Below are 27,207 nucleotides of genomic sequence, written 5' to 3'. Positions count from 1 at the left end.
CTGAAAATTGACAGGAAAAAGGGAATGGGAGTCATGACTCTCATGCCGGTGGAAAAAGTATTCGCAGCATGTTGCTGGTGAAAGCACGTGACAACAGTTTCTGGATGAAAATTTTAAACTTGTAAAAAAAGTGTCTGTAGGCCACTGGTGTTTTATTTTCTATTAAATAGGAGCCTGTATTTTTAAGGCTCCTTGTCTCCTTAGGAGCCACACTTGCCTAGGGAGAAAGAACAGTATTTCTCCCTGGAGTGACTTGCAGAATGGGCCTGTTGGAAAGAGACATTAACCCCAAAGGTGCCTCTGGGGTCCCTTCACGGGGCTGCCACCCTCATACACCCCCATCACCTGGAGTAAAGAGCGCTTCCTAGAGAGTGGAGTGGGGGAGCACAGGTATGTGACCAATCAGTGGTTGTAGGCTGCCCAGGGCCACCTTGCACACCCCAAAACCTCCAAGCGCCCACCCCAGGAGTGGGTGTCCCTTTCCAAGTTATTGCCAATCAGCATTAGTTAGCTTACTCTCTCCAGACTCAGACTCTCTGGTGAGCATGTCAGCTCAACCAGTTCTCTATGGAACTATGCGATATGAGGGGGACCCGCCTTCCGTGGTGACAGAAGAAACGCTGCATCTTCAGACCTCAGCAGTCCTTTAACATGAAGGAGAGGCAGGGTTCTGATGGCAGAGACCTCCCCAGAGAAGTGTAGCGGATTCGGTGCCCAGAGTCTTCAGTATGCTTTCTTGTCTGGCTCTCTCCTTTCAGAAGTGTTCATGCTTTACTTTTGGCTATGCTGGGTCTCTGTTTCTGTGCCTGGGCTCTTCTCTGGTTGTGGTGAGTGGGGGTGACCTCTAGCTGTGGTGTGCCAGCTTCTCGTTGTGGTGGCTTCTCTTGCTGCGGAGCACGGGCTCCAAGCAAGAGGCCTCAGGAGTTGGGGCACACAGGCTTTGTTCCCTCGCAGCATATGGAATCTTCCCAGACCAGGGATCTAACCCATGCCCCCTGCACTGGCAGGTGGAGTCTTAACCACTGGACCACCAGGGAGGTCCTTGTCTGGTTCCCTTAACAAGAACCTCAGCACTGTGAGGAATGGTATAATCACAGCTAACATTTGTTGAGTGTCACCTTGATCACCAAGCCCTTCAATGCACTGACTCATTTCATCCTGTTGCCAGAATCTGACGTGCCGGGCTGTGTTACTGTCTCCACTATGCAGACATGACCCCTAAGCACAGAGAAGCCAAACATCAATGATCTGCTGACGGAAATGGGGGTCATGACTCTCAGGCCAGTGGAAAGCATATTCTAGTATGTTGCTGGTGAAAGCACATGACAGCAGTTTCTGGATGAAAGTTCTAAACTTGTAAAAAAAGTCTCTGTAGGCCTCTGGTGTTTTATTTTCTATTAAACAGGAGCCTGTATTTTTAAGACTCCTGGTCTCCTTAGGAGCCACACATGCCAGCCTAGGGAGTAAGAACAGTATATCTCCCTGCAGTGACCTGTGGAAGCTGCTTCACCCGAGGATCAGAATAACGGCCTGTGACAGTCATCCTGGCTCCAGTGTCTCGTGGCTCAAAACTCGGTGTCCACAGGGCAGGCACTGTCATGACGGGCCTTGATCTTCATCCTCGTCTGGCTTCCTCTCCAGACAAAGCTGAGCCCAAACACCAGGTGCTCCCTTCATCAATAAATATGTGCTGTGTACCAGGAAAAATATAAAGGATGAGAAGTGGGTCATGTAGGCATATTTAGGAGTGCCATTTTCTCATAGGTGTTCTGATAAGAAAAACCAGCAATGTTCTCCGATTACTTTTTAAAGGAGCCCCAAGGTTGGTTGGTTGGTTTTTTAGGTTTTTTTCCCCCCACCATCTAACAAGGATTCTTTAATGCCAGTATTAAAGAACTAGTTATTTTATAAAATATGAACTGAGCAGATGTAAACTTTAACCAATTCAGCACTTGCAGGGGGTTGCAAAAATATACAAGATTTAAAAAGAAAAAAAAAGATAAAAACCTATTCCTGACACACTTTTAGGAGTAGAGGTAAGGGCAGGGTCAGGAGCAAATGCCAGCAGACACAGGTGGTCAGCAGCAGGAGGCTTTGACTCCCCCATTCCCAGCTGAGCCGGGAAGACGATCTTAAGGTGTCTGCTCGCAGCTTGTGGCGAGTGTTTTACTCAGGACACATGCTCAGGCTCCAGGCGGCTACAGGAAAACACGGGAATTTTTACAAGTCATCTGATTCGAGCGCGTTCCATGATTTCCTAGGAACCTGAAATGCTGTGTGTTCATGGTGATTCAGATGACCTTGGGCTCCCACAAGCCTTGACATCACACTGCTGAGTCAGCAGAAAGCCAGCATCATGTACTGTTCACTGACAGCCAAAGCCTTTGACTGTATGGATCACAATAAACTGTGGAAAATTCTTAAAGAGATGGGAATACCAGACCATCTGACCTGTCTCTTGAGAAGCCTGTATGCAGGTCAGGAAGCAACAGTTAGAACTGGGCATGGAACAACAGACTGGTTCCAAATAGGAAAAGGGGAAGGTCAAGGCTGTATTGCCTGGAAAATCCCATGGACGGAGGAGCCTGGTAGGCTACAGTCCATGGGGTCGCTAAGAGTCAGACACGACTGAACGACTTCACTTTCCCTTTTCCCTTCATGCACTGGAGAAGGAAATGGCAACCCACTCCAGTATTCTTGCCTGGAGAATCCCAGGGACAGCGGAGCCTGGTGGGCTGCCGTCTATGGGGTCGCACAGAGTTGGACACGACTGAAGCGACTTAGCAGCAGCAACAGCAGCAAGGCTGTATATTGTCACCCTGCTTATTTAACTTATATGCAGAGTACATCATGAGAAACGCTGGGCTGGAAGAAACACAAGCTGGAATCAAGATTGCTGGGAGAAATATCAATAACCTCAGATATGAAGATGACACCACCCTTATGGCAGAAAGCGAAGAACTAAAGAGCCTCTTGATGAAAGTGAAAGAGGAGAGTGAAAAAGGTGGCTTAAAGCTCAACATTCAGAAAACTAAGATCATGGCATCTGGTCCCATCACTTCATGGGAAATAGATGGGGAAACAGTGGAAACAGTGTCAGACTTTATTTTGGGGGGCTGCAAAATCACTGCAGATGGTGATTGAAGCCATAAAATTAAAAGACGCTTACTCCTTGGAAGGAAGGTTATGACCAACCTAGACAGCATATTTAAAAGCAGAGACATTATTTTGCCAACAAAGGTCTGTCTAGTCAAGGCTATGGTTTTTCCAGTAGTCATGGATGGATGTGAGAGTTGGACGGTGAAGAAAGCTGAGCGCTGAAGAATTGATGCTTTTGAACTGTGGTGTTGGAGAAGACTCTTGAGAGTCCCTTGGACTGCAAGAAGATCCAACCAGTCCATCCTAAAGGAGATCAGTCCTGGGTGTTCATTGGAAGGACTGATGTTGAAGCTGAAACTCCAATATTTTGGCCACCTCATGCGAAGAGTTGACTCATTGGAAAAGACCCTGATGCTGGGAAGGATTGGGGGCAGGAGGAGAAGGGGACGACAGAGGATTAGATGGCTGGATGGCGTCGCCGACTCGATGGACATGGGTTTGGGTAAACTCCAGGAGTTGGTGATGGACAGGGAGGCCTGGCGTGCCGCAATTCATGCGGTCGCAAAGAGTCGGACACGACTGAGTGACTGAAATGAACTGAACTGAAACATCACTGGCTGACCCTTGTGACACTCCCAGCAAGAAACCTGGCCTACACGACACCCCCTAGTGTTGTCATCCTCACGGTTGTTTGGCTCCATCACAGCACCCCTCAACTCTCTCTCTCACTTCTCAGAAAGCCTTCTTCTGCCCTTGGCTCAGGGCCTTTCAACACCTCACCCATGTCCTAAGGGCAGCCGGGGGGCTGGAAGGTGCAGCTATTATAAATGAACTCACGGTAGGTAAACTCCTCTATGGTTAGACTCAGTGCTCTTAATAAATTCTCAAGCCATAAGCTGTACATTTCTTTTAAAATTCTGTGCTAGGTAATTCCCTGGTGGTCCATGGGTAGGGCTGTGCACATCCACTGCTATGGGTGTGGGTTCATCCCTCGTCAGGGAACCAAGATCCTACAAACTGTGCAGCATGACCAAAAAACAAATAAATAAAAATCTGATGATTGGCACAGGTACTTAAATATTTAAAATTAGTGAAAGAAACACTGAGGTTTTTTTTTATTGAACTATTGTTGATTTACGCGGTTGTGTTAATTTCAGGTGTACAACAAAGTGATTGAGTTGTGCACGTATATATATTCTTGTTCATACTCTTCCACTGTGGTTTATCACAGGACACTGAAGGTAGCTCCCTGTGCTGTACAGTAGGGCCTTGTTGTAATAGTCCTATCTGTCCTATCTGTAATAGTCTGCGTCTGCCAACCCCACGCTCCCAATCCAGCCCCCACCCCCCGCCCCCTTGGCAACCGCAGGTTTGTTCTCCGTGTCTCTGAGTCTGTTTCAAGAAACTGTAAGTTTTTAAAGAAAGCTAATTTCGTCCCTGAGGTGTTTTAGAAAAAAAGATTCATCTCAAAAAGAATTTTCATCTCTTTGTCACTTCGTTGAATACTTACACTTCCGCACACTAGTTAGACTTAAAATTGGATTTTAAGGCAGAGACAATTCTCTATCTTTAATAGCGCCATTTAAAATGCAAATTACATTGCAGACAAAAAGAATTGGAATTTTTGTAGCTTAAAAATAAATGGAATTCCGGAGTCAACATCATATAAATAGGTGTCCATCTGGCCAACCTTATGATTGCCAATTTCTTCTAATTGTTTCTTTATCTTGAACTGGAGTTTAAACATCTCCCTCTTGTGGCCTAAAAAGCCACTGGCAACTCAGAGTTGGGTCAACTTCTTCTGCCATTCTTTTTGCTTCACAACTTCTGAATAAATTATGTATTAGGTGCAGTGGTGGGGAGGCAGTGGGGCTGGCATGGACGCTGTTCCCTCTGGATGCTGCGTGCATTGATGGAGTCAGTGCTCCAGTTTCAGCCTGGGGCTCGGGCATTGCATCCATGCTGCTTCTGATTCAGGGGCTGTGTTTCTGGAAAACACTTTGTCCAGAGGAGCTCATGAAGGAGCTGGATGGCACTCAGAGTTCCTGGTATCCAACCTGCCCGTTTTCAGCTGCAAAGCCATGGATTGTACAGCTTTAAGGGAAAGTCCCCGTAATACATTTTCTGATAAACGTCCTGATGTCCCTGACACTTTAATCCGTCGTAGGTTCCAGAAATACGTGGAGAGCTGCCTCTCGGGCACTGTGCCAGACACTGCGATACAGCCGGGGCGGGAGGGGAACTAGACCTGGCCAGCGTTCCACTGCCTAGTGGGACCAGGATTCGTCATTTAATGTGGGGCGTGGCCGTCACCGTGCATGAAATGACAGGCAGCTGCCATATGGACAGGGCAGCTGGGGAGGTGGCCTCTCTGAGAAATGGTGAGTAGGAATTTGCCCAATTGAGGTGCCCAAGCAGAGGAGGGGAAAGAGCTCAGGAGTATATAATGGTGGAGCACGGTTAGGCGGGGCCCTGTGAGCCCACGTGGGCCATGGGCATCACCCTAACAGGCCCTAGTCTGTTTTAAAGGCCACATGTGCAGACAGGACAGGAGGGGAGAGGAAACAGAGTGAGAAGACGCACCCACGCGCCAAGGACGACGCAGCCTCCACGCAGCATGGCAGGGCCTGGCGAGAGGGGGTAGGGGTGGAGAGAACAGGGGAGCAGGCTTTAGATCTGTCTGCTGAAGATCACACTGACAGGTTCTGATGATGAAACAGGGGTGGAGGGAGATTTAAACTGACCCCCACCCAGCAAAGACAGGGAGTAACCCACAACTGTGCACCCCCAAAACACAGAGGAGTCTCACACAGGCTGTTGAGTGAAAGAGCCAAACAAGAAGCTGACACTAAGGCCCCTCACCAGAGCTCCACCCTCCCGCCCCCCACCCCTTCTCTGAAGCTGCTGGGTGCAGGGCTACCGCGTATTTGCTCATATCTTACAACAGTGGTAAAGAACCTACCTGCCAGTGCAGGAGGCACAAGAGACGCGGGTTCAGTTCCTGGGTGGGGAAGATGCCCTGGAGGAGGAAATGGCAACCCACTCCAGTATTCTTGCCTGGGAAATCCCACGGACAGAGGAGCCTGATGGGCTACAGTCCATGGGGTCACACAGAGTTGGACATGACTGAGCACACACACACCACCCTAAGGTCATCTGCCTTCCAAAGTCATGCCTGAGAGACCCACAAGGAAAATCAAAGTCCAAAGTTTGAATGCTAAGAGACAGCCAACCCGTGAAGAAATTTCTGTGGGAGCCTTGGAGGTTCCGGGAACCGCTCTGAGCAGGACACAAATGGGACATTGTTTCTGAGAACTGTATTCAATGCAGGTAATCTGAACATTCTGCCCTACAGGCAGAGGGCCATGACCATCAGAACTCAGACGTTTTTCTGTAAAGATAGGAAAGCCTGGTGTGAACATAGGATGAAAGACCCTCCGTGGCACACAAACCATGAAAATATTCCTTTAAATCTGCTGCTTGTGTTATGCCCTTTGTACCACACATTTTTCAGCTGCTAATACTGAAACCAAAATAGATTTTTCTGGCCCTGAAGCATAAAGCTCTTCCTAGTCAGGAAAACAAACACCAGCCTTTTGGATCGTCTGAGTGCTGAAATTAGTTTGAATAAGGAGCCTAAGTCTTTCAGCAGAGGAAATGTTTGAAAGCAGGAGGTCGTCTGAGGACGCCATCTGAGGATTTCTCCTAAAAGCATCTGGCAAGAATGGAGGAGAAAACTACCAGGAGACCAAGTATGGCCCAGGGAGTTGGTGCACTGCGGTGCTGAATTTGGCAATTCCCTTGGTCAATGAAAAAAATCAAGTAACCATCAAGCTAAGAAGGAAGAAAAGAGCGTTTTATTCAAGCCAAACTAAGGATTATAACCTGGGAAACAGATCTGGGAAGCTCCAAGAACTGCTCCATTGATCAGGAGTTAGAGATGCAGTTTCATATACTTTTGAGACAAATTATGAACCATTAGCATTGTATCTATAGTTCAATCAAGGTTTGGGGTTTTTTTTTTCCAGTTATGCATGCACCACAAGCCTTTGGTCCTTTATACCCTTGTATGAGATGGAAAGGAAATATATTAATCATGGAATTACAATATTACAGTGCTGGCCTCTGAAGAAGCGGCCCAGCCTCTTCTCACAGGTTGGTTCATCCCCCTGCTCAGAGGAGCTGTGATTCACGTATAATGTAGACGCGTACTACACACCAGGCAAGGCTTGCCATGAGGGTGCATGTCATTTGGCTTTTTTCTTTTTCCCCTTAGTTTGGTTCTCCTGCCACAGAGTATTTTTTTCTTTCCTCATCACCTTCAAAGGTAGTTAAGAGGAGAGTGTGTTAGCAGAATTGTCTTGTTTGTTCTGAGTTCCCATGCTGAGTCATGGAGTTTATCACCTTCATCTTATAAGGGGAGAAATGGTCTTTGATAGGACAGGAAAGAAAAGTCCTCTCTCTGCTGTAGACGGGGTATTCCACTGACCGTTTCCAGCTTTGGATGCATTTATTTCATTCTTCATATTTATTTTCATGAAAAAAGGAGAAAAACAATACTTTAATTCTTCAAAGAGAAGACAGAAAAATGTCACAAGTCAGAGAGAGAACCATACCATAACCCTGTGTTACTCAGGGCATTCACGCCACATGCTTGAGTCTGCACTTGTTGGCTTGAAGAAGCCCAGGAAAGTGAATCTGAGACACTGTGGACACTGGCAGCGATCCTGATGTCCCAACCGCAGGAGTGAGGGCCACTCTCAGCTCTCCCCCAAGCCCCTCTGAGCACCCTTCTCAGTTGAGGGGAGCCAGCTCACTCAAGGGCATGCTCTTTCCCTGGGGCAGTCCACACCGCAGACTGGTCAGTGTGGGGTATAGTTCACACACACACACATAAACCTTGAAATTTGGGAGAACTTAAAAGGACCCATGGGGTCAGCTGAGACCTGTGGCAAGATTTCAGTAGCTCTCACCTTCCCCTTTCCTCTCCTTCTGCTCCCAGAGTCAGCATCCTAGGAACACGGCCCACAGCGTCAGAGTGACTAGCCCTCTGAGCTGATCCGCTTGTTTTCCTAGATCACGGGGTGAGGATTGGGTCACCTGACATCTGACTCCTAATCAGCTTTCTTTTCTCTGGGGAGTTGGAAGGGCTGAGACCACAAGCGGCTCCATTTAGGAAGACGTTTAGAGTCCACTCCACGTGACTAGGAACCAAGGCAGTCTCAGTCTGTAGATTAATCTCCGTAGAGACAGGGAGTTCAGGTATAGGAGACCACCTGCCCTCACAGGACAAGAAATTGCCTCTCTCCTCCCTTCCCCATGGTTCATCAGGCCCTTTATTCTCCTTTGTAATGAAGAGTACTTTACCCAAAAATATGCAGATATAAGTGAAACATCCTGACACAGAGCTGTTCACATTCCTCCTTCCTCGGCATTTCCACAGTGGTAAGAACAAAAGACCTGTGGAAAGCATTTACTTAATTAACTGCTATACGCTGAACACCTCCTATGAGCCGCTATGGTTTAGAGTTTGGAAAAGAAAAGTGATAAAGAGACATTCCCACCCTTAGGAGTTTAACATCTGTTGAAAAGAGCCTCAACCCTATCAAACACAACACTGTTTTAAAACAAATGTTTTGTAATGCCACCATCATGATTCTAATATAAAATTCATAAGTAGTTTACCTACAGATTCAAAAAACTGTAATAATGCCCTCTTTGTAAATTATAAGTTATAATACAGGTTGTAAAATATAACAACATCACATATTTTATAGTTACAAAATATGAACAAAAAGCAAGTTGTAGTTTTTTAAATGTGGTTCGCCATGTGGCTGCTACAGAAATAATCAATTCCTGTGCCTTAAAGTGACGCCTGACAGTCATTGTGAAACCAGAACTTCCAGAAATCTTCTGAAATGCTGCCAGGAGCTGTTCTGCCTTTGCTAAAAATCACTAATCATTTAAGAGAAGAAAAGGAATTTATTTGATATATATTTAAAAGTTGGCATCTGGGCTTCCCTGCTGGCTCTAGTGGTAAAGAATCTGCCTGCCAGTGCAGGAGACATGGGTTCAATCCCTGCTCCAGAAGATCCCACTAAGCCCTAGCACCACAACTGCTGCGCCTGTGCTCTGGAGCCTGCAACTGCTAACCATGCATGCCCCAGAGCCTGTGCTCCACAAGAGAAGCCACCGCAGTGAGAAGTCCTTGGACCTCAACCAGAGGTCCCTGCTTGCTGCAACTGGAGAAAAGCCCGTGCAGCAGGAAAGACCCAGAACAGCCATAAATAAATAAAATTATTTTTAAAAATATTTTTTAAAAGGTGGCATCTACTTCTAATATTTCAAGAGTCATGCTTGAGCTTATATATCTTTCTTCTAATTAGAACAGGGTGCTCGGGGCTGGTGCACTGGGATGACCCTGAGGGATGGGATGGGGAGGGAACTGGGAGGGGGGTTCAGGATGGGGAACACATGTACACCCATGGCTGATTCATGTCAATGTATGGCAAAAACCACCACAATATTGTTAAGTAGCCTCCAATTCAGATAAATTAATTAAAAAAAAAAACCAAGACTAGTCAACAACCTCAGATATGCAGATGACACCACCCTTATGGCAGAAAGCGAAGAGGAATTAAAGAGACTCTTGAAGGTGAAAGAGGAGAGTGAAAAAGCTGGCTTAAAACTCAACATTTAAAAAAACTAAGATCATGGCATCTGGTCACATCACTTCATGGCAAATGGATGAGGAAATAATGGAAACAAGACTTTATTTTCTTGGGCTCTTAAATTACTGCAGATGGTGACTGCAGCCATGAAAGTAAAAGATGCTTTCTCCTTGGAAGAAAAGCTATGACAAAATTAGACTGCGTATTAAAAAGCAGAGACATCACTTTGCTGACAAAGGTCTGTATAGTCAAAGCTATGGTTTTTCCAATAATCATGTATAGATGTGAAAGTTGAACTATAAAGAAAGCTGAGTGCCAAAGAATTGATGCTTTTGAACTGTGGTATTGGAGAAGACTCTTGAGAGTCCCTTGGACTGCAAAGATATCCAACCAGTCAATCCTAAAGGAAATCAGTCCTGAATATTCATTGGAAGGACTGATGTTGAAGCTGAAACTCCAACACTTTGGCCACCTGATGTGAAGAACTGACTCATTGGAAAAGACTCTGATGCTGGGAAAAATTGAGGGCAGGAGGAGAAGGGGACGACAGAGGATGAGATGGTTGGATGGCATCTCCGACTCTATGGACATGAGTTTGAGTAAGCTCCAGGAGACGGTGAAGGACAGGAAAGCCTAACATGCTGCAGCCCATGGGGTCACAAATAGTCAGACACGACTGAACAACAAGAAGACAAGAACCACACTTTCAGATAACACCCTGTTAAGGGGTAAATGTGTCCCCAGAAAATCCATATGTTGATATTGTAACCACTGAACCTCAGAATGTGACTGTAATCAGAAATGGTACCTTTAAAGAGGTGATTAAGTTAGAGTGAAGCCGTATGGGTGGGCCCTAATTCACTGCAACTAATGTCCCTCTAAAAAGATTGCTGTTTTTCAGTTGCTAAATTGTTTCTGACTCTGCAACTCCATGGTCTGTAGCCCACCAGGCTTCTCTGTCCATGGGATTTTCCAGGCAACAACACTGAAGTGGGTTGCCGTTTCCTTCTCCAGGGGATCGTCTGGACCCAAGGATAGACCCCGCATCTCCTGCATTTGCAGGCAGATTGTTTACCACTGAGCCACCAGGGAATCCCTTATTATGTTCTGGACTTGACTACGTACTGCTGAAATACCAAAGAAGCGTGAAAGAACTCTTGCCCCCGAGAAATGGTCATCTGAAAAGACAGCTCGAGTGTATGAAGCCGTCATCTAGAGGTCCGTTAGGTGCTGGTGCTGAGCCATGCCCTCCATGCCTGGGGCCCTCAAGCCCAAGGCAGCTCCTTCTTTCAGCGAGAACACAGGACAGAAGAACACCCATGTCCGTCTGTCTGTGCTCACTGAGGGTTAGGATGACACCCACCAGGGTGAGTTACATTGTCAGCCAGAAGAGAGCATCACCACTGCTCTTGTGTCATCTCAGCTTTGTTAACGGTGTCTGTGTGTCCACATGTTTTATTACGTGTCTTTTATTTGTGAGTAAAATTGCATGTGGAGGACAAGGTAGTAGATCATGGGGGAGACCCACAAGCCCTGAGTAGACACACTGGGTAAACGTTTTCCCAGCCTAACTTCCAGTTCCCTTGAACATGACCAAGACTATATTTAAAACACTTATGTTTAGGAGGAAACTGCATGGTTTAGGAAGGAGGGAAATGAGAAAAGCCTCCAAGAGTTGATCGATTTCACGAGATCTCTTTTTCTGGGGTGACTGGAGCCCCCCAGCAGTGCCAGCCTTTCATTGGATGGCCCATACACGCTACAGCTTGGGGTAACTGACTCCCAGCCTGCTCTCATCACCCAACCGCATCCCTGGAAGGCCCCTTGGACACATGTGAGGGTGCTGGGCAGCCCCAAATGCACACAGTCCCCCGCCCCACAACATTGGGGCTGGGCCCTGGTGGGATCCCTCCCGTTATCTCCAAGGAGGGAACCCCATGGGGTCTGCAGCCCAGGGTCTCTGCCACACCACAGTCAGCTGTGCATCTCAGGGTCACGGGCCGGCAGAGCTCTCTCCCTCTCTGGGTCACTTTTCAGTGGAGAATAGACTCCGAGGTGCCTTGTCCTAGAGCCACGCAGTCCCCCGTCCTCCACCAGCTCACATGGGTGTCCACCATGCAGGGCTGGAGAGACTCAGCCACATAGCAGCTGGCACTTACAGAGCTTGTGACCCATGCCACGCACTGCTTGACGTCACCTGCATGGATCAGCCTAAGAAACACCTGAGAGGCCCGAGGCTGCTCACATCCACACCCGTAGGAGGAGACTGAGCGGCTTGTCCAGGACTGTCACTAGCCACGAGGCAGTAGAGCTGGGCGCCTGACCCAAGGCCCCGTGACTGCAGAGTCTGCACTCTGATCCATCAGGCTACCCTCGGACCCTCCCGTCCTGCCCTCAGGCCCCGAGGACACCACTCCCTTCCAGCCAGATAGGTGATGAGAATGCATTGCTTGGGGAGTTGGCTCACACTGGGGCCCCAGCTACACTAGCACCTTATGACTTTTATTTTTCTCACCACGATTTGAAAATCGGTGACTCAAGCTCCAGTGCCAGGTATTTGGCCTTTAGCTCCCACTAATAGCATAAGCTTAGTTCATATGTCATATTTCCAGCTGTTGTCTGAATGGTGATAAATTATCACTGAAGGACAGAAAAGTCTGGAAAGTGGGACATGGCCCAGAAGTTACAAAGTCTGTCAGGGCTCTAGGGAGGGAGGTAGTGGGCGGCTGCGGGGCCTGGAGAGGCAGTGACCAGGCACAGGTGGAGAGGGAGCTGGGTGAGTAACAAATGCTGGAGAGGTCGTGGAGGAAGGGAATCCTTGTGCACTGCTGGGGCAAATGGAAATTAGTGCAGCCACTATGGAGAACATTAGGCAGGCTTCTCAAAAAACTATAAATAAACAGTGACCTAGCAATTCATTCCTGGGGATAAACCCCAAAAGAAAAAACAAAAACACTAATTCAAAAAGAATCACACACCCCAATGTTCATAGGAGCATTATTCACAACAGCTAAGACATGCTGTTGCTGCTGCTGCTAAGTCACTTCAGTCGTGTCCGACTCTGTGCGACCCCATAGACGGCAGCCCACCAGGCTCCGCCGTCCCTGGGATTCTCCAGGCAAGAACACTGGAGTGGGTTGCCATTTCCTTCTCCAATGCATGAAAGTGAAAAGTGAAAGTGAAGTCACTCAGTCATGTCCAATTCTTCGAGAGCCCATGGACTGCAGCCTACCAGGCTCCTCCGTCCATGGAATTTTCCAGGCAAGAGTACTGGAGTGGGTTGCCATTGCCTTCTCTGAGCTAAGACATGGGAACAGCTTAAGTGTCATTGACAGAGAAATGGATAAAGAAGATGTGGTATGTCTATACAATGGGATACTACTCAGCCATGAAAAAGAATAAATTAATGCCATTTCAGCTACATGGATGCACCTGGAAGGTGTTATATGCTAAGTGCAACTAAGTCAGAGAAAGACAAATACTGTATGATCTCAGTTATATGTGGAATCTACCACGAAGTAGTGAGTATAACCAAAAAGCATGCTCATAGATATTGAAAACAAACTGTTGGTTACCAGTGGGAAGAGGGAAGGGGGGAAGGGGCAACATTGGGACAGGATAGTAAGAGATATTGTACTAACTATTAGATATAAACTACAGGGAATAACTATGAATGGAGTATAACCTTTAAAAATTGTGAACCACTACATTGTATACCTGGAACTTGTATAATCCTTTGCATCAACTGTTCTTCAAAAAAAAAAAAGAAAAGGAAGCTGTTCAGTTCAGTTCAGTTGCTCAGTCATGTCCAACTCTTTGCGACCCCATGAACCGCAGCATGCCAGGCCTCCCTGTCCATCACCAACTCCTGGAGTTTACCCAAACCCATGTCCATCGAGTCGGTGATGCCATCCAGCCATCTAATCCTCTGTCATCCCCTTCTCCTCCTGCCCCCAATCCTTCCAAGCATCAGGGCCTTTTCCAATGAGTCAGTTCTTCGCATCAGGTGGCCAAAGTATTGGAGTTTCAGCTTCAACATCAGTCCTTCCAATGAATATTCAGGACTGATTTCCTTTAGGATGGACTGGTTGGATCTCCTTGTAGTCCAAGGGACTCTCAAGAGTCTTCTCCAACACCACAGTTCAAAAGCATCAATTCTTCAGCGCTCAGCTTTCTTCACCATCCAACTCTCACATCCATCCATGACTACTGGAAAAACCATAGCCTTGACTAGACAGACCTTTGTTGGCAAAATAATGTCTCTGCTTTTAAATATGCTGTCTAGGTTGGTCATAACTTTCTTTCCAAGGAGTTAGCATCTTTTAATTTCATGGCTACAATCACCATCTGCAGTGATTTTGGAGCTCAAAAAGATAAAGTCTCTCACTGTTTCCACTGTTTCCCCATCTATTTCCCATGAAGTGATGGGACCAGATGCCATGATCTTAGTTTTCTGAATGTTGAGCTTTAAGCCAACTTTTTCACTCTCCTCTTTCACTTTAATCAAGAGGCTCTTTAGTTCTTCTTCGCTTTCTGCCATAAGGGTGGTGTCATCTGCATATCTGAGGTTATTGATATTTCTCCCAGTAATCTTGATTCCAGATTGTGTTTCTTCCAGCCCAGCGTTTCTCATGATGTACTCTGCATGTAACTTAAATAAGCAGGGTGACAATATACAGCCTTGACGTACTTCTTTTCCTATTTGGAACCAGTCTGTTGTTCCATGCCCAGTTCTAACTGTTGCTTCCTGACCTGCATACAGGTTTCTCAAGAGACAAGTCAGATGGTCTGGTATTCCCATCTCTTTAAGAATTTTCCACAGTTTATTGTGATCCACACAGTCAAAGCTTTGGCATAGTCAATAAAGCAGAAATAGATGTTTTTCTGGAAGTCTCTTGCTTTTTCGATGATCCAGTGGATATTGGCAATTTGATCTCTGGTTCCTCTGCCTTTTCTAAAACCAGGTTGAACATCTGGAAGTTCACGGTTCACGTATTGCTGAAGCAATTCCATGTGGAATGATGTGAACGCTGGGTCTCAAATGGATATCGGGTGCAGCTTGCACATAGAATAAAAATCTCACGGGCCTGCCAACTAGAGGTATGATCTGTAACAGACTGGTTCTAATAACAATTCACTCTGTGACTGACACTGTGTGATGAGACCATCCCACAGAATAAAAGAGCTTCTGTGTGCACAGAACACAACGGCAACTGGCAGGTGCACCCCACTGGATGCATTAGGAGAAACACTATCTGATAGAGACTTGAAGGGTCAGGGATTCCAACAGCATCGTCTGCTCCAAACCCCAGAGAAACCTTTCCAGGATGGATCGTGGAGGTGGAGTAACAGATGAAGAAACAAAGTGAGGAAAGGAGCAAGGTGGTCGAGCATGGCTCATCTGATGCTTGACCACGGGAGTCATCTTGCAGGAGTCATCAGATCCGTGATGAGAATGCATTGCTTGGGGAGTTGGCTCACACTGGGGCCCCAGCTACACTAGCACCTTATGACTTTTATTTTTCTCACCGCAATTTGAAAATCGGTAACTCGAGCTCCAGTGCCAGGTATTTGGCCATTAGCTGTCACTAATAGCATAAGCTTGGTTCATATGTCATATTTCCAGCTGTTGTCTGAATGGTGATAAATTATCACTGAAGGACAGAAAAGTCTGGTACGTGGAACATGGCCCAGAAGTTACAAAGTCTGTCAGCGCTCTAGGGAGGGAGGTAGTGGGCGGCTGTGGGGCCTGGAGAGGCAGTGACCAGGCACAGGTGGAGAGGGAGCTGGGTGAGTAACAAATGCTGGAGAGGTCGTGGAGGAAGGGAACCCTCGTGCACTGCTGGGGGGACTGGAAATCGGTGCAGCCACAATGGAGAACAGCAGGCAGGCTTCTCAGAGAGTGAGAAGGGACCGTGGGGTTAGACGGGCAGTGGACTCCATCATTTTCACTCTTAAGGAGAGCAGCCTTAGAGAACTCTTAAAGAGGAGCATGTCTGGAAGATTTGTGTCTGGTGTGCCAGCTCCTGGCTCCCCTAGTGCTGCCACACGATGAGCTCTCCCGAGCGCCAGTCTGGGTTTACATCTGTGTCTCCTAGCACAGCAGTAGGCGATCTGGCAGCCCATGCAGGAGGGTCTCCGTCTACACATAGGACTGTGTGCAGGCACCCAGCAGCTCATCCCGGCTTGGCTCCTCTTCCTCAGCCCAGTAAATCCCAGTGCCAATCAGGTGTCCTGGAGGGCAGGCTGCTCGTCTCAATCTGCTGGTGTGTTCAGAGGGTGGCGGGTGGGGGAGACATAGTTGATATAGGAAAGAAAGGTCAGTAGACTCAGAGTGGCGCTGGTGGTAAAACACCAGCCTGCCAATGCAATAGACATAAGAGATGCGGATTCAATCCCTGGGTTAGGAAGAGTCCCTGGAGGAGGGCATGGCAACCCACTCCAGTATTCTTGCCTAGAGAATCCCATGCACAGCGGAGCTTGGCAGGCTAGAGTCCATGGGGTTGCAAAGAGTCAGACACGACTGAAGTGACTAAGCACACACACAGGTAGTTAAATAGCAGAATGACCTATAGGATGGATCCATCAAAACTAAATTAATTCATCTGTCCAAAGACAATGTGATTTTCAGTGAGTTCTTTGGAAATGTGACATAAAGTACCATTTGGCCACAAAAATGTCTTTTTAATAAAAAAAAAAAGTATATGTCATGTATTGTTTTGTTGGTGATTTAGAGTTATTTCCTCATAAAATGATGAGACAAGCAGTTTTTCTTCTAAAATTGGCAGTTGAAATGCGGCTTCTCTGTCTCCTTTGTGCAGAGCCCAGATCCGAGCTCATGTGCTGTAATCCCCAAACACAGTCACATTCGTCACTTAGAGTTTGCATGTGCTAGATTCCTTAGTTACTACTCTCTTCCCCAAATTGAAAAGAAGCAAACTGGTGAGTGCAGCCCTCAGCAGCTGCAGGAGAATGAGCTAAAACTTCAAAACTGGGATGTCCAGGTGGCCGCCAGGTCTGCCCTGTCATGCAGGTCCTGTAAGGGTTCCTGTCTGTGAGTTCCAGAAGGAAATCCCAGAAGCATCAGTTCAGTTCAGTCGCTCAGTCGTGTCCGACTCTTTGCGACCCCATGAATTGCAGCACGCCAGGCCTCCCTGTCCATCACCAACTTCCGGAGTCTACCCAAACCCATGTCCATCGAGTTGGCGATGCCATCCAACCATCTCATCCTCTGTCATCCCCTTCTCCTCCCGCCCCCAATCCTACCCAGCATTAGGGTCTTTTCCAATGAGTCAACACTTCGCATGAGGTGCCCAAAGTATTGGAGTTTCAGCTTCAACATCAGACCTTCCAATGAACACCCAGGACTGATCTCTTTTAGGATGGATTGATTGGATCTCCTTGCAGTCCAAGGGACTCTCAAGAGTCTTCTCCAACACCACAGTTCAAAAGCATCAATTCTTCGGCACTCAGCTTTCTTCACCGTCCAACTCACACATCCATACATGACCACTGGAAAAACCATAGCCTTGACTAGAAGGACCTTTGTTGGCAAAGTAATGTCTCTGCTTTTAAATATGCTATCTAGGTTGGCCATAACCTTCCTTCCAAGGAGTAAGCGTCTTTTAATTTCATGGCTGCAATCACCATCTGCAGTGATTCTGGAGCCCCAAAAAATAAAGTCTGACACTGTTTCCACTGTTTCCCCATCTATTTCCCATGAAGTGATGGGACCAGATGCCATGATCTTAGTTTTCTGAACGTTGAACTTTAAGCCAACTTTTTCACTCTCCTCTTTTACTTTCATCAAGAGGCTCTTTAGTTCTTCTTCACTTTCTGCCATAAGGGTGGTGTCATCTTCATATCTGAGGTTATTGATATTTCTCCCGGCAATCTTGATTCCAGTTTGTGTTTCTTCCAGCCCAGCGTTTCTCATGATGTACTCTGCATATAATTTAAATAAGCAGGGTGACAATATACAGCCTTGACGTACTCCTTTTCCTATATGGAACCAGTCTGTTGTTTCATGTCCAGTTCTAACTGTTGCTTCCTGACCTGCATACAGGTTTCTCAAGAGACAAGTCAGATGGTCTGGTATTCCCATCTCTTTCAGAATTTTCCACAGTTTATTTTGATCCACACAGTCAAAGGCTTTGGCATAGTCAATAAAGCAGAAATAGATGTTTTTCCGGAAGTCTCTTGCTTTTTCGATGATCCAGCGGATATTGGCAATTTGATCTCTGGTTCCTCCGCCTTTTCTAAAACCAGCTTGAACATCTGGAAGTTCACGGTTCACATATTGCTGAAGCCGGGCTTGGAGAATTTTGAGCATTACTTTACTAGCATGTGAGATGAGTGCAATTGTGCGGTAGTTTGAGCATTGTTTGGCATTGCCTTTCTTTGGGATTGGAACGAAGACTGACATCTTCCAGTCCTGTGGCCACTGCTGAGTTTTCCAAATTTGCTGGCATATCACGTGCAGCACTTTCACAGCATCACCTTTGAGGATTTGAAATAGCTCAACTGGAATTCCATCACCTCCACTAGCTTTGTTCGTAGTGATGCTTTCTAAGGCCAATTTGACTTCACATTCCAGGATGTCTGGCTCTAGGTGAGTGATCACACCATCGTGATTATCTGGGTTGTGAAGATCTTTTTTGTACAGTTCTTCTGTGTATTCTTGCCACCTCTTCTTAATATCTTCTGCTTCTGTTAGGTCCATACCATTTCTGTCCTTTATCGAGCCCATCTTTGCATGAAATGTTCCTTTGATATCTCTAATTTTCTTGAAGAGATCTCTAGTCTTTCCCAATCTGTTGTTTTCCTCTATTTCTTTGCACTGATCGCTGAGGAAGGCTTTCTTATCTCTCCTTGCTATTCTCTGGAGCTCTGCATTCAGATGGGAATATCTTTCCTTTTCTCCTTTGCTTTTCGCTCCTCTTCTCTTCCAAGCTATCTGTAAGACCTCCTCAGACAGCCATTTTGCTTTTTTGCATTTCTTTTCCATGGGGATTTTCTTGATCCCTGTCTCCTGTACAATGTCACGAACCTCTGTCCATAGTTCATCAGGCAATCTGTCTATCAGGTCTAGACCCTTAAATCTATTTGTCACTTCCACGGTATACTCATAAGGGATTTGATCTAGGTCATACCTGAATGGTCTAGTGGTTTTCCCTATTTTCTTCAATTTAAGTCTGAATTTGGCAATAAGCAGTTCATGATCCGAGCCACAGTCTGCTCCCGGTCTTGTTTTTGCTGACTGTATAGAGCTTCTCCATCTTTGGCTGCAAAGAATATGATCAATCTGATTTTGGTGTTGACCATCTGGTGATGTCCACGTGTAGAGTCTTCTCTTGTGTTGTTGGAATAGGGTGTTTGCTATTACCAGTGCATTTTCATGGCAAAACTCTATCAGCCTTTGTCCTGCTTCATTCTGTACTCCAAGGCCAAACTTGCCTGTTACGCCAGGTGTTTCTTGACTTCCTACTTTTGCATTCCAGTCCCCTATAATGAAAAGGACATCTTTTTTGGGTGTTAGTTCTAAAAGGTCTTGTAGGTCTTCATAGAATCATTCAACTTCAGCTTCTTCGGCATTACTGGTTGGGGCATAGACTTGGATTACCGTGATATTGAATGGTTTGCCTTGGAAACGAACAGAGATCATTCTATCTAGGCCGGGCCAGGGCCCGGGGGCCGGGGGCAGAAGCATCAGGCAGTACAGTAACTCACACTCTCCATGTGGTTTCCCCAGGTTCTCAGAGTAGGTGTGATCTCAGGTTTTGGATTCCCTTTTCAGGCTTTGGGGTTTTTTGGACACAGTAATGTGTGAAACCTGGCTTTTAGCCTCTGAGAAGAGCATGTGCATGCCCCTGAAAAGCCTGCCCCGGAGATGCAGAGTGGTGTGCTGATGAGCTCTGCAGTAAGGGACTGCCCTCAGTCTTGTTCCTCCTGGAAGTACCAAGAATCTTCTTATACTTTTCATCCTGTAGGACAAGCTGGAAAGCGCTGTCACATGTGACAGCGAAGGACTGTGGCAACTGCCTGTCAGACGGATTATAAGGAAAGGAAGAAAAATAGTGGATAATGCACAAAAATAGGTGTGTTTTTCATGCATTAGACATGTGAATAAACTGTTGCTATGAATTTTAAGATGCCCAAGATAAAAAATAAAACACATCAGAGCTTATCCATTGAAGCCTCATTTTCATGCATCTTTCCACAGAAACACATTCTAGGCTTCCAGAAGTTTCTGTGGACTTTTAAAATGAATATTCTGAATGTAACTGAGCTCCCTGCCCTGGCTTCTTATCTCACCTGTATAAATAGATATGACCCACTGAAAACTGCAGAGATGCAGTTATGTGCCAGGAAAGTATAACTGCAGACCCCCCCCCCAACCCCCTGGAAACTGCGATGGAGCTCTCCTGTGGCTAATTTAATGCCACAGTGATTCCCTGATCTAAGCTGAAAAGTGTGTGAAGATGCAGGCTCCGTGGAACTGTAGCTGCGACAAGGTACTTTGAAAGGCCTGGGAATAAACGGTCTCATGACAGATACAGATTTCCACAGAAAGAGGAAGTAAAGCCTGAGAACAGAATGAGCAGAGGTCACCTCCCCACTTGGTGGGTGATCTCTGAAGCCACTCTCATCAATTTCAGGGTGAAACAGGAAGGCTATGGAATTAGGAGCTGCATCAACAGTAAGAGTATTTGTGCCTGAAAGAAGGAAGACCACCTATGTCCATGACTCAGATGTCCCAAATATTAAAAAAGAATTTTGTGATGTGTATGTGTGTGTATATATATATATATACACACACATACATATATTTATACGACGTGTGTGTGTATATATGGTTTTTACCTTTAAAAAGAATTTTGTGACATATATGTGTGTGTGTGTGTGTATATATATATATATATATATAAAATGGCAAGTGAAAGTCGCTGAATCATGTCTGACTCTTTGCAACCCTATGGACCATATATGCCATGGAATTCTCCAGGCCAGAATACTGGAGTGGTTAGACGTTCCCTCTCCAGGGCATCTTCCCAACCCAGGGATTGAACCCAGGTCTCCTGCATTGCAGGTGGATTCCTTACCAACTGAACTACTATATATATGCCATTATATAGGAGACAGTGAAGGATAGGGAAGCCTGGCAGGCTTTAGTTCTTGGGGTTGCAAAGAGTTGGACACGATTTAGCGACTGAAAAACGAACAACAAATTATGGCCTTTTCCGTTAAATAAAAATAAAGGAGCACTTAGTGTCTTTTCTGTCTGGTCATCTTTTATGTGGATACCTATGATGGGGTGGATAGTCAGCTACTGTAACAAGTGGCTGCCAGCATTTCCATGGGGTAATGTAATAAACATTTATCTCTTGCTCATGTTGCAGTGTCCTTAGCTGTCAATGGCTTTCCTCCCAGGTAGATTGACACATACGGGTTCTTTTGCCTTGTGGCTCTACCATCATTTGGGGCCGCAGTGCTCTCTTCACCCAGACAGCAAAGGAAGAGGAAGTGGAGAAGACACATGGCCTTCTCCAGAAAAATTGTCTGGGACGTGACATGCAGCTCTCCTGCCCACCATCCTTCAGCAGGACTGCCTCGCTAGACACACAGACTGCAGACAGGCTAGACAGGGAACTGAAGCCCCTGCCTGGACCATGCCTCCTTCCTAGCACACACTCATGCAAAGGAAAGGTGAGCACAGGCTTTTTGTCAACAGCTACCATCTCTGTTGTTTAACTTCAAAAGAAATACAAAACAATTGGCAAACATTATTTCTTAAATTATTTTATTATTCTTATTTATTTGTTGGTTGTGTTGCATGACATGTGGGATCTTAGTGCCCTGACCAGGAACCGAACTCACACCCCTTTCGTTGGAAGGACAGAGTCTTAACTGCTGGACCTCCAGGGAAGTCCTAGCAAAGATTATTTTTAACGAGAATAATCTGTTTCCAGATTCCAGAATATTTCAGAATAACAGCCCGATGCTGTTTCGAAAAGAGCACTTTCACAGACTCCTTCTAAGTGATAAAACACTTTTTGTTGCAACTTCAAAGTGCTTTATTTAGAAAGAAATCTGGCAATATGTGTTATGACACTAAGTTCCTCATGTCTTAGGGATGTTCTTTCCTAAGTTCTTCATGTCAACGGATCCAGCAAGCCTCCTGAGAACCCTCATTAAGATAATACTGCAAAATGTTCTGTGTTGAACATAGAGTTAGGTATGTGTGTGCATGTGTGGTAAGTCACTTCACTTGTGTCTGACTCTTTGCAGCACTATGGATTGTAGTCTGCCAGGCTCCTCTGTCCATGGGATTCTGCAGGGAAGAATACTGGAGTGGGTTGCCATGCCCTCTTTCAGGGTATCTTCCTGAGACAAGGATTATACTCATATCTCTTATGTCTCCTGCATTGACAGGTGGGTTCTTTACCAGGAGCACCACCCGGGAAGCCCAGAGTTATTTATACCAACAAAAATTTAAGGAAAATAGTGAAAACATATTAATGAGAGAATAGTTCATTATATTATTAAACATTTGTCCAATGGCATATTTATGTAGCCATTGAAATATTCATGAAATTTTAAATAATGTTTTTTTAAAAGATTTCTTTGATGTGGACCATTTTTAAAAGTCTTTATTGAGTTTGTTTCAGTATTGTTTCTGTTTTATGTTTTGGATTTTTGGCTGTGAGTCATGTGGGAGCTCAGCCCCCTGACCGGGAATCAGACCCACACCCGCTATGGTGAAAGGTGAGGTCTTAACCACCGCATCACTCAGCAAAGTCCCAAAACAATGTTTTTATGAAACTTTATTTTTTAGAGCAAGTTGTAAAATTTTAAATCAGGATTATCTCAATAATTAAAATTTTTTTTTTAATTTGAAAAAAAGTAAGTAGAAGGGACTGACTATATTAAATATTAGCTAATGCTTCTTCTAGATGGTTGTGTTCAGTTGCTCAGTCATGTCCAACACTTTGTGACCCTATGGACTGCAGCACACCAGGCTTCCCTGTCCTTGACCATCTCCCAGAGTTTGCTCAAACTCATGTCCGTTGAGTTGGTGATGCCATTCATCCATCTCATCCTCTGTTGTCCCCTTCTCCTCCTGCCTTCAATCTTTCCAATCATCAGGGTCTTTTCTAATGAATCAGCTCCTTGAATCAGGTGGCCAAAGTCGTGGAGCTTAAGCTTCAGCCTCAGTCCTTCCAACAAATATTCAGGACTGATTACCTTTAGTATTGACTGGTTGGATCTCCTTGCAGTCCAAAGGACTCTCAAGAGTCTTCTCCATCCCCACAGTTCAGAAGCATCAGTTCTTTGGTGCTCAGCCTTTTTTATTGTCCAGCTCTCGCATCTGTACATGACTACTGGGAAAACCGTAGCTATGACTAGATGGACCTTTGTTGGCAAAGTAATGGCTCTGCTTTTTAATATGCCATCTAGGTTGGTCATAGCTTTTCTTCCAAGGAGCAAGAAATTTCATGGCTGCCGTCACCATCCACAGTGATTTTGGAGCCCAGAAAATAAAGTCTCTCACTGTTTCCATTGTTTCCCCATCTATTTGCCATGAAGTGATGGGACCAGATGCCATGATCTTCATTTTTTGAATGCTGAGTTTCAAGCCAGCTTTTTCACTTTCCTCTTTCACTTTCATCAAGAGGCTCTTTAGTTCTTCGCTTTCTGCCATAAGGGTGGTGTCATCTGCATATCTGAGGTTATTGATATTTCTCCCACCAATCTTGTGCTTCATCCAGCCCAGCATTTCACATGAGACAGGTCAGGTGGTCTGGTATTCCCATCTCTTTCAGAATTTTCCAGTTTCTTGTGAGCCACACAGTCAAGGCTTTGGCATAGTCAATAAGGCAGAAATAGATGTTTTTTCTGGAACTCTCTTGCTTTTTTGATGATCCAGCGGATGTTGGCGATTTGATCTCTGTTTCCTCTACCTTTTATAAAACCAGAAATGCAAAAAAGCAAAATGGATGTCTGAGGAGGCCTTACAAATATCTGTGAAAAGAAGAGAAGCGAAAAGCAAAGGAGAAAAGGAACGATATACCCATTTGAATGCAGAGTTCCAAAGAGTAGCAAGGAGAGATAAGAAAGCCTTCCTCAGTGATCAATGCGAAGAAATAGAGGAAAACAATAGAATGGGAAAGACTAGAGATCTCTTCAAGAAAATTGGAGATACCAAGGGAATATTTCATGCAAAGATGGGCTCAATAAAGGGCAGAAATGGTATGGACCTAACAGAAGCAGAAGATATTAAGAAGAGGTGGCAAGAATACAAGAAGAACTGTACAAAAAAGATCTTCACAACCCAGATAATCACGATGGTGTGATCACTCACCTAGAGCCAGACATCCTGGAATGTGAAGTCAAGTGGACCTTAGGAAGCATCACTACAAACAAAGCCAGTGGAAGTGATGGAATTCCAGTTAAGCTCTTTCAAATCCTAAAAGATGATGCTGTGAAAGTGCTGCAGTCAATATTTCAGCAAATTGGGAAAACTCAGCAGTGGCCACGGGACTGGAAAAGGTCAGTTTTCATTCCAATCCCAAAGAAAGGCACAGGGGTGCAGACTCCTGTCTAAAGGCTGACCCCCCTCCACTGACAACCAGGGTTCGCGAGCTTTTATAGACAGAGGGAGGGAGCTCCAATGCAGAAACAGCACAGTGAGCTCCAACAGTCATCTTGAAATTGGTCATCAGTGGTCTGACGAGTGTCGCCTTGGTTGTTTCAAGTACAGTTAGTCTTCAGTTCCAGGGTTGGTTTGTTCCCATTTCTTTGAGGACATCTCTCGGAATTGTGGCAGCTGATGTCATAGCTACAGTCTGGTCATCATGTAGTTAAGTTCTCCACCTGGTGGGAGTTTCAGTATCTCTAAGACCGCTTGCAGGATAGGCTCAGAATGTTGTCTATAGCCCTTGAGGAGGAACGAAAGGTCCTTCACCATGTTTACTGACTATTATCACTTTGTCCTGTTAGACTGTTTTCTTTTGTTTCTTCATTTTTTTCACTCCCTGATTAAACTTACTCTTTGGCTAAGGTTTTTCCACAGACAAAAGTCTGACAGAGGACATGGGGGACAAGGACCATGAGGTCCTGCTTCATTTCTGTGGGCTATGATCATTTCTTTATTTGTTCATACTACTCAAACTTTCTAAAATTAAACATATTAATGCCATATTTTCAGAAATTTAAACATGAAATTGTTGGATAAGGAGAATGATCTCATACAAGACAGTACTTGTCAGCAGAATCTGGGAGCATCCTTGCAGGAACTCTCCCTGAGCTCCCATATCCTGTTTCCGCAGCTGTTTTTCCCCATTACTGATCTTGTGACTGCTTTTGGTGTCCCCATAAGATCACCTGTTAAACTCCTTCCATCAGCTGAGCTTGGTGCCCTGAACACTACTGCCCTTTGCTGCTATGCCATCTGTAGATTTCAGGTCTGATCACCTCTGGGCTCTCCTAAGAATGAAATGATTGGAGCAGCACTCTGAAGGAGGCTGACCTGGAGCAGTGCGTCTGGAAGGCTGGAGAGTGATGAAGACAGTGTGATGCTTCTGCCTCTTCATGTGGGTGCAGGGGCACCGAGTCTCCATGTCCACAAGACTTGTCAGTTGCCTGAGAAGGAGAGCTCCTGGAGCGCAGCACCCATCGTCTAGCCTTTCCAGAGCCTAACATGTTCTGATACACACTTGGCACTTAAAAATGTTTCAAATGAGGAGCGAGTAACTGTTTAGTGGTGGTGATCGATTTTTGCTAATGTAGATCAGCCAGTCAATTAGTATTTTATTGAGCACCCGTGATGTGCCACTTTGTGCTTGGAATTACATTCCACGAAATTGTAGCAGAAGAAACAGTGGCTTTGCGCATCATACAGTGTAAATATGAAGACTCAGGAAACTGTGGATTGGTGCGTCACCAGGACGCGTCTTCCAGTGTAAATGTGAAGATTCAGGAATCTGTGGAGCCTTTCTAAGAGGTGTTTGGATCCTCCCACTAGTGATGACTGAAGGTTACTGGTCCCAGGGCTCCTGATCCAGATTAAGCATAGTTGGGCAGACCAGGCAGAGTTTGGTCACTGTTGAGTCAGGCAGTTTGCCAGCGTCCAGTGGTCACAGATGGGGGCAGGCAGCATGCAGTGTCAAAGGTTCATGCGACAGTGCATCTGCCACCCGTCAGTGTGGCACCCGGGGCCAGCTGTCTGAAGCTGCCTCTGACTTTCAGTCTGGGAACTTAGATGACAGTGGACCCTTCCCACTTCTCCCTGTGCTCTGGTGTAACAGAGTCACCTGACTTTCCCTAATTAGGTCCCTTCCAATCAACAGATTCTACAAGAAGTCCTTTTTGCCAGGACACACCAGGAATCTGAGTGCCCTAGGGGCAGTGGGCCTTCTCAGCACTGCTGCTACCATCCAGGGTTGGGCCGTGCCTTGTCAGGGACTCATTCCTGATTGCTGGCGTCAATGGTTCCCATTTCCAGGGCCTCATTCTGCTTCACTAGAAGTGTGGCTGCACCCCAGGACCTGAAATTCCAAGTGCATCCTGTCTTGTCTTTTCTTTTTTTCAGTATTTGTTTATCTATTTATTTTGGCTGTCCCAGGCCTTAGTTGCAGCACATGGATTCTTTGAACTTCTTTAAGGCATGCAGGATCTTTAGTCGTAGCTTGTGGGGTCTAGTCCCCTGACCAGGTATTGAACTTGGACCCCCTGCATTGGACCACCAGGGAAGCGCCCCCACCTTGTCTTTTGTTTGCAGCAGGTCACATAATGAAGTGTTTACTTCAGAGGCCAGATGTGATATCTGTTATCTTGAAAGCATGAAAAAATTGGAAATAAATATCCCTTTTAAAATTGTATCTTGGATCAGGAGCTTAAAGTTAAGTGAATCCTAGAATCTATCACTCTCTTAAAGAGTACATAGGAGTTCTTGATCCCATTTCCATTGTCTTTTATTAATCTATGTTTCATTAACACTCTATCCCCTAAACAGTAAACCCAGTGACTTTTAGCTCTAAAAGAGATATACATTTGTAACTACTATTGTTGCACTATGTGTTTTCTCGACCTGTGCTGTGATCAGCTGTACTTTTCTATTGTACTTTTGTTTCTATTGTACTATTGTTTTCTTGACCTGTACTTTTCTATTGTAGCATTTTATTGGGTCTGAGAACCTTCAAGTATGCAACCCTAACTGCTACAACTGATTTTATGTGTCGCTATATGGTTCTGGTAGTTACTACAGAATGAGGCCTGTATATTTTCTTTTACATTCTTTTAATTTTATAGAAACGTTTTAAAATGCAGTAATTATTTAAGGGAAAACCAGACGCACAGGTGGGTCAGCTTGCGGGACGCGCACACACAGCCGGAGGGCGCACCTGCCCGCAGGCGGAGTAGGCGGGGCCTTGGCCAC

At 45.6% G+C, this 27,207-nt stretch overlaps 1 protein-coding gene across 1 annotated transcript in view; it reads left to right on the top strand.

Moving 5' to 3' along the window:
- MFAP3L (microfibril associated protein 3 like) overlaps positions 1-15,440 on the top strand; it is a 187,746-nt gene extending 172,306 nt beyond the window's left edge. The window contains exon 12 of the mRNA XM_081495418.1: positions 14,735-15,440. The gene's annotated coding sequence lies outside the window, so the exon portion shown is untranslated. The remainder of the gene's footprint in view (positions 1-14,734) is intronic.
- Positions 15,441-27,207: the final 11,767 nt, after the last annotated feature.

This window comes from Giraffa tippelskirchi, chromosome 1 (genome assembly GCF_054371585.1).
Source record: "Giraffa tippelskirchi isolate mGirTip1 chromosome 1, T2T-mGirTip1v1.2.pri, whole genome shotgun sequence".
NCBI classification, from domain to species: Eukaryota; Metazoa; Chordata; class Mammalia; order Artiodactyla; family Giraffidae; genus Giraffa; species Giraffa tippelskirchi.
This window is presented reverse-complemented; position numbering and strand designations above follow the sequence as displayed.